This window comes from Mustelus asterias, chromosome 27, assembly GCF_964213995.1.
Source record: "Mustelus asterias chromosome 27, sMusAst1.hap1.1, whole genome shotgun sequence".
NCBI lineage: Eukaryota > Metazoa > Chordata > Chondrichthyes > Carcharhiniformes > Triakidae > Mustelus > Mustelus asterias.
The window spans coordinates 21,474,065-21,481,705 of record NC_135827.1 but is presented as its reverse complement, the minus strand read 5'-3'; positions in this window follow the sequence as shown (position 1 = coordinate 21,481,705).

The following is a 7,641-nucleotide window of genomic DNA, read 5'->3' as shown; positions in this document are numbered from 1 at the left end:
TGAGCTTTTGGAGCGCTGCTCCTTCCTCAGGTGAGCGGGTCGGTACACTTCTCTGCAGTAATCCATTCTGTTCAGTATGATGGTGGCCCCTCCTTTGTCTGCCACACCTGAGGAAGGAGCAGCGCTCCGAAAGCTCTTGATTCCAAATAAACCTGTTGGACTTTAACCTGGCGTTGTGAGACTTCTTACTGTAACTCAAGATAAGAGATATAGCTCAAGAAAAAGCCAATTGTCTTAAAGTAGAAAGACCATTGTAATTAACTAAAAACCAATGGGATCATTCTTTTTTCAGTCTTTCGGACTGTGGGAGGAAACCATAGCGCCCGGAGGAAACCCATGCAAACACGGGGAGAACGCGCAGACTCCGCACAGGCAGTGACCCAAGCTGGGAATCAAACCCAGGTCCCTGGCGCTGTGAGGCAGCAGTGCTAACCACTGTGCCTCTGTGCCACCCATCTGTATTAATCTGCATATTCAAGTGTTGATGTGTTTATAATTATAAAAGTTATAAACTTTTGTGTTCCAAATTACATTCCCAGCCTTTCGAACATGTCTGATAAAGAAACTAAAAGAGAAAATGCTGGAAAATCTCAGCAGGTCTGGCAGCATCTGTAGGAGAGAAAAGAGCTGACGTCACGAGTCCAGACAACTCTTTGTCAGAGCTGAGAGGAAAGAGAGTCAGCAGAGATTTATACTGTGAGGGTTGGGAGGGTGATGGAATTGGACAAAGGGAATGCAAATGAGCATGCAGAAGGCTGAGAAGGTGTTGAAAGTGTCCATTAAGTGTTGATGGCAAAACAAAGTTACAGCTTGGTAAAGGACTGCCTGAGAAATGTGGCAGTTGGTCTGAAGATGGGGGGGTTGTGGCGGAGGGGGGAGAATGGAAAGGAGAGCGATAAAATGGAGAATGACATGAGATGAAATAAAATAAATAGAAATGGGGTGGAGGGGAGAGCTTGTGTTCTGGGGCAGCACGGTGGCGCAGTGGTTAGCACTGCTGCCTCACAGCGCCAAGGACCCGGGTTCAATTCCGGCCTCGGATGACTGCCTGTGTGGAGTCTGCACATTCTCCCCGTGTCTGCATGGGTTTCCTCCGGGTGCTCCGGTTTCCTCCCACAGTCCAAAGATGTGCCATTCAGTCCATCGAGCCTGCACCGACCACAATCCCACCCAGGCCCTATTCCCGTAACCCCACAATTTTACCCTGCTAATCCCCCCGAACACAATCAACCTAACCCTAGCAATCCAAAACCCTCTCATGTGATTTCTCTTGTCACCTCCTCCTTCGGGATCTCTCCCTCCCTTCCGGTTACTGTGATTACTTATAATAATGAAAGGTTCTGATGGAGTGGACAGATAGAGAATATTTCCTCTTGTGGGAGACAGCATAGCTGGAGACCATTCGTTACTAAGAAATCCAATCAAGAATTCCAACGAAACCTCTTCATCCAAAGAGTTGTGAGAATATGGAACACACTATCACAAGCTGTGATTGAGGCATATAGTAAGGATGCATTTCAGGAAGAAGGGAATAGAGGTTTACAATGGTAAATCGAGAAAGATGGGAGAAAGCTTGAACAAAGCATTTGGACCTGTTGAGTAAAATAGTCTGTTCCTGTGCCATGTAACTGATGTTATCTGTACAGCTCAGTGTGTTACTGCCACAGAGCAGGAAGATCCTGGATCTGATTCTTAAAATGCACTGGATAACTTGATCCCATCTGAACCAAATTGAATTAAAGATCAACCTGTAAACAGAGCAAGAATGGATCCACTACGGTTAGAGATCATTGTCGCATTTACATTTGATTTGTAACTTGCAGTTAGAGGGCACTTCAGTAAGATCACAAAATGTTATTTTGATTCACTTTGGGCAGCACGGTGGCACAGTGGCTAGTGCTGCTGCCTCACGGCGCCAGGGACCCGGGTTCAATTCCCGGCTTGGGTCACTGTCTGTGCGGAGTTTGTACGTTCTCCCCGTGTCTGCATGGGTTTCCTCCGCATGCTCCGGTTTCCTCCCACAGTCCAAAGATGTGTGGGTTGGGTGCATTGGCCATGCTAAATTGCCCCTTGATGTGAAGGTTAGAGGGATTAGCGAGGTGAATATGTGGGGTTACGGGGATAGGGCCTGGGTAGGATTGTTGTCGGTGCAGACTCGATGGGCTGAATGGCCTCTTTCTGCACTGTAGGGATTCTGATTCTATGAAAGATACGTGTTGACTAAGAAAAGTGCTGCCTCCCTAAACACGCTCACTATCAAGGGTTTGCATTGGAGTCGATCTATCACTGGAAATTATCAGAATGTATGTGGACTGTTAAAAATAAACCACACAATGAAAAGCATCTTTAAAAGGTGCCTTGCATACATAGAATGAATTCCCTGTAGAGCCTTGCCACACTGTGCTTGTACCCTTCAGGGGGAAATGGGCAGAGAAAGAAGAAGCTGAGAGATTCCAACAAACAAGTTGTGAAGTGTTCATCAAAGCAACCCTCTGGATCCGATGGAATTGGAACCTGTTGACTGTTTGGTGACGGCCTTGTGTCTGGAGGCTGCCTGTAACGATAAAGCGGCCTACCACACCACTCTTAGAAATGTAACCTCGCTGTTAAAACCAGGTGGGTGATTTCAACAAAACTTTTTATATAGTCAACAATTACAGTTTTGTGTAACATCTGGTCAGGCCTTTTTGGAGAAAGTGCTGAAGGAGGCCGGTTGTGAGATCGAGTGGTTGGAAACTCTAGCTGCCCCTGACAAGTCTGTAAACATTACGTCAGACTATGAGGCTGCATTTTTCCTGCTTGCTCACAAAACTAAAAATGGCTCGTGCTGAATTTGGCATTGCAGCTGCTGTAGATCGCTTCTGTCCAATACCGACTAAAAGTCCAAGAAACTGTGGTGAACCACTGTTACTACATGTATGTGCCTGGACACACCCATGCTGCACCTGGCCCGAGACTCCTCCCTTTCCACCTGAGACCCCTCCCTTTCCACCCAGAGTGGGGTATAAAGGTGATAGTCCCTCCTCCTTGCCTCAGTCCAGACCAGGTCAGCTACAAGGGTGTGCTCTTGTTCTCTGTGAATAAAAGCCTATTAGTTTTCCCTCACTCTCAGAAGTCTTCGCGTCGTAATTGATAGTGCGTCAGAAACAAAATGCACTATCAAACTAAATCAAACTGTCACGCGGAGCTTCGTTCGCCGAGTTAGTTTCATTCTCATGTCTGAATCACCGAAGGTTTGAATTCAATAAAACTTTATGTAGATCTAGATCGCAGTGCCAAAGGAGGGAGGGAGGTGGGGGGGGGGGGGGGGGGGGGGGGGGAAGGAAGAAAATGGCGGTAAATGGGAGTGGGGGAGGGGTGGCGTCAGATAGGGGGTTGGCGGAAGGGGTCGATGGAGGGGGTGCAGAGACAAGGTGGGGAGGGAGGCTGTCTGGAATCCACCACGCCTCCAATTAAGTGGCCGCTTTATCAGGGTGATTGGGAGATCCGGTCACCCCGTATAAAAGGTTAACAATCATATGCTTAACTGCTCAATCTGTAGCACAGAGTTGCCGTCGCTGGTGTTGAGAGGCTGGTACTTCTCACTGGTGAGAGATTGGCATCCCGAGTGGGGTGCCAGGTTGCTGGTTTCACCCGGACAGCAGAGGTTGACTCGATGGGCCAAATGGCCTCCTCCTGCACTGTAGGGATTCTATGGTTCTATGAATGTGTGTGAGAGAAGGTGTATGTGACAGAGGATGAATGTGTAAGAGGAGAGGGTGAGTGTGTGAGAGAGGAGGACATGTGTACGTAAATACTTGTGAAAGAGACGGCGAACAGTCTATCTGTGTGTTGTATAAGAGATGGGGGAATGTACGTGTATGTCTGTATGTGAGAGAGGGGGATGTATGTGTGTTTGTACGTGTGTGGGATAGAGGGAAATGTGTATGTGTATATGTGTGTAGAAAGGGAGACCAGTGTGTGTGGGTGTGTATTTGAGAGAGCGGGAGGTATATATGTGTGTGTGTGTATTTGAGAGAGCGGGAGGTATATATGTGTGTGTGTATTTGAGAGAGCGGGAGGTATATGAGTGTGTGTGTGTTTGTGTGTGCGTGTGTGGAAGAGAAGTGAATGTGTGTCTGATATGATTATCAGCTTTCCAGCATCATTCTCCCATTAAAACATGACAAAAGATAAGACTTAATTTTTTTAAATTAAGAAAACTTTTGAGATGACTCACTCCTGAAGAGGGTCATCGTTCTGGGGGCTAATATTAAGGGGCAATGGGAGGGTGGCTTGCCAGTTGGAAATAGTTCCTGATGAGTCTGTAAACACTCTGTCAGAGGCTGTATTTTTCCTTGTTGCTTACAAGTGTCAGAATGCTTAGTGCTGAATCATTACCGCAGCTAATGCGGCAGAAACTCTTCTCAACACCAACGAAAAGTAGAAAAATAAAAACGCTATTTCACCCAAATTCTTGACTTTTTATTGTGATTATTTACTTCAACTGGTTGCACACTCATTTCTGAATCACCAATTTAAATTCAATAGAACTTGATGATGGACCATAAAGCAATTGAGCAGAAGTAGGCCATTCAGCCCACGGAGTCGGCTCCACCATTCAATGAGATCATGATGGATCTGTTATCATCATCCTCAACTCCACTTTCCTGCCTTATCGCCAAAACCCTTGATTTCCTTACTGATTAAACATTTATCTATCTCAGCCTTGAACATATTTAATTGACGTTCCAGTTCTGTCCTAATTGAGGTACTGTTTTAATGTTCTGTCCTTCAGATGAGATGGGTTGTCATCTGTGGTTTAGTTTTCAACCCTGAGTCAAAGGTGATCATTCCACGGCACATTTGAGCACAAAATCTAGGCTGACATTTCACTGCAGTGCATGCTGAAGTGGTGCATTGCCAAAAGTTCCATTTTTCCAATAAGTTGTTAAACCAAAATCCCTTCTGCTCTCTCAAGTAGAAAGAAAAGATACCATGTTCAGAGCTCTTTGGTGTCCTGTCAATGTTCATTCTTCAATCAAGACTTAAAAATAATCTGTACCCTATCATGTTACTATTCCTGGGTACCAACTGTGCTCAATCTATGCAATAAGACACTCCCAGAGCAATGATTGGCTGATAAGTTGTTGGGGGCCTCCTTAGATCCTAAAACCAAGGATCGCTCCTTTGACATGTCAGATGAATAATAAAGATCCAAAGGCATGATTCAAAAACTTGCAGCAAGAGCAAGTTTAAAGTTTTCAAATGTATTTATTAGTGTCACAAGTTTGTGTAGGTTAGGTGGATTGGCCATGTTAAATTGCACCTTAGTATAGTGGGGTGATGGGGATAGGGCCTGGATGGGATTGTGGTTGGCTGGTACAGGCTCGATGGGCCAAATGGCCTCCTTCTGCACTGTAGGGATTCTAAGTAGGCTGACATTAACACTGCAATGAAGTTACTGTGAAAATCCCCCAGGCGCCACACTCTGGTGCCTGGTCGGGTACACTGAGGGAGAATTTAGCATGGCCAATGCACCTAACCAGCACGTCTTTTGGCCCTGTTCCCTTATATATATAGAAACCCAGCAGGCGTAGCCCCTTTAAAGAAATGGGTCATGTGACCTAAGGTGAGGGGTGAGCTCCTGGAACCCGCCCAGATTGGGCAATCTATGTTTGGAGTGTAGAGTAAATAGACTTAATAAAGAGCTGTGCTCTCTGATGCCTGTCTGTGGGTAGTTATTGAGAGAAGCCTCAGGACTACCCAATGTAACAGTATCTGCATATTTATGGTACTGTACTATATTACTCCATCATTATTAGCTAAAATTAACTCTAATATTACACTCTCCATTGTTTTGTTTTCCCTCAAGCTGCCAGAGGTAGTAGTAGAGGCGGGTACAATTTTGTCTTTTAAAAAGCATTTAGATAGTTACATGGATAAGATGGGTATAGAGGGATATGGGCCAAATGCTGGCAATTGGGATTAGCTTAGGGTTTTAAAAAAAAGGGCGGCATGGACAAGTTGGGCCGAAGGGCCTGTTTCCATGCTTAAACCTCTAACCTCTATGACTCTCATACAGGGACTGATATCCATCTGTTGCATACACATTAAGCCATATCATAATTCATAAAGTTAGACTTTCAGCAAATATTTTGAATGAGTTTATGATGCAAATATGTTTTTATCTTTTTGCTTGGTGGTTGCCCTTTTAACTCCAGTCACAATATACAAGGCACTTAAAAATTGGCAGCCAGTTTGAAGTTTAACTCAATACTAACATTTTAGAATTTTTCAGTTTCTTGCAAAGCATGAGAGAAGAGGCAAGTTATTTTCACACATCGTGATTTGTTTAGTTAAATGTAACACTCAAGTCATTTTGAAAAGTGGCCAACCGTCATTGAAATTCAGGAAACCTGGGTAACTTTACAGGGATGTTGAAGGATCTCTGGCATTCCGAATCTTCGAGTATTACAAGCCAGTTCTTATACCTGAGCAGCAAAAAATGATAAAGAAAATAACCACTGGCCCTGAATTTCCTTGCTATCTTCAGAATTTACAGTATTATAATGCACAGAAAAAGCCCGAGAAATGCATTCTGCTGCTTGTGGTCTATTAATATGCTGGATGTGAGTTTCCATGATCTTCTTGGCATTACCAATGATCGGTCAGTTCAGTTCTCACAAGGCTCATTCACATATTGGCGTTACTCACCCAGTGGCATTTGCCACATTCCCCAACTATGCTCAAGTGTTCTAATGAAGACTGCAATCTTTGTGTTACTTCTGTAACTGTAGTTCCCTAGGGCCCATACACAAACACTCAATCCTCCCAGTCTAGTCTGCTACTGAAAGGCTGCCTCCAGGTAGCTGACCTATTCGTACATGCCTCCGAGTGCCTGGTGGTTGACTGGAAAATTCCTGGGGAACAAAGGTTGGGGGTAGGCTGGAGCCAGCAACTTAGCACCTTGGATTTTCATAGAATCATAGAACCCCTACAGTGAAGGAGGAGGCTATTCCGCCCATCGCACCCGCACCAACAACAATCTCACCCAGGCCCTATCCCCGTAACCCCATATATTTACCCTGCTAATCCCCCTGACACTAATGGACAATTTATCATGGCCAATCTACCTAACTCGCACATCTTTGGACTGTGGGAGAAAACCAGAGCACCCGGAGGAAACCCACGCAGACACAGGGAGAATGTGCAAAGTCACACAGACAGTGAGCCAAGCCAGGAATCGAACCCGGGTCCCTGGCGCTGTGAGGCAGCAGTGCTAACCAGTGTGCCACCCTGCCACCATATTCACCCTTATTGGTGGGAGTGGGGAGGTGGGGGGGTTCAGACTTTGTGTCCCATGGGAACTTCCAGAAGGCGTTTGGACATGTATTCAAGGAGAACTAATTTTCAGAGTTAAGAGAGAAATACTGGGGTTTGGGATGACATTGGTGAGTTCTTTTCTAAGAGCTAGCACAGGATAATAGGCCGAATGACCCCATCTCTGCTGTAAGATTCTCTGTATAATTAAAGTTAGTAAGAAGTTTAACAACACCAGGTTAAAGTCCAACAGGTTTATTTGGTAGCAAATGCCACTAGCTTTCAGAGCGCTGCCCCTTCGTCAGGTGGAGTGGAGTTCTGCTCACAAACAGGGCATAC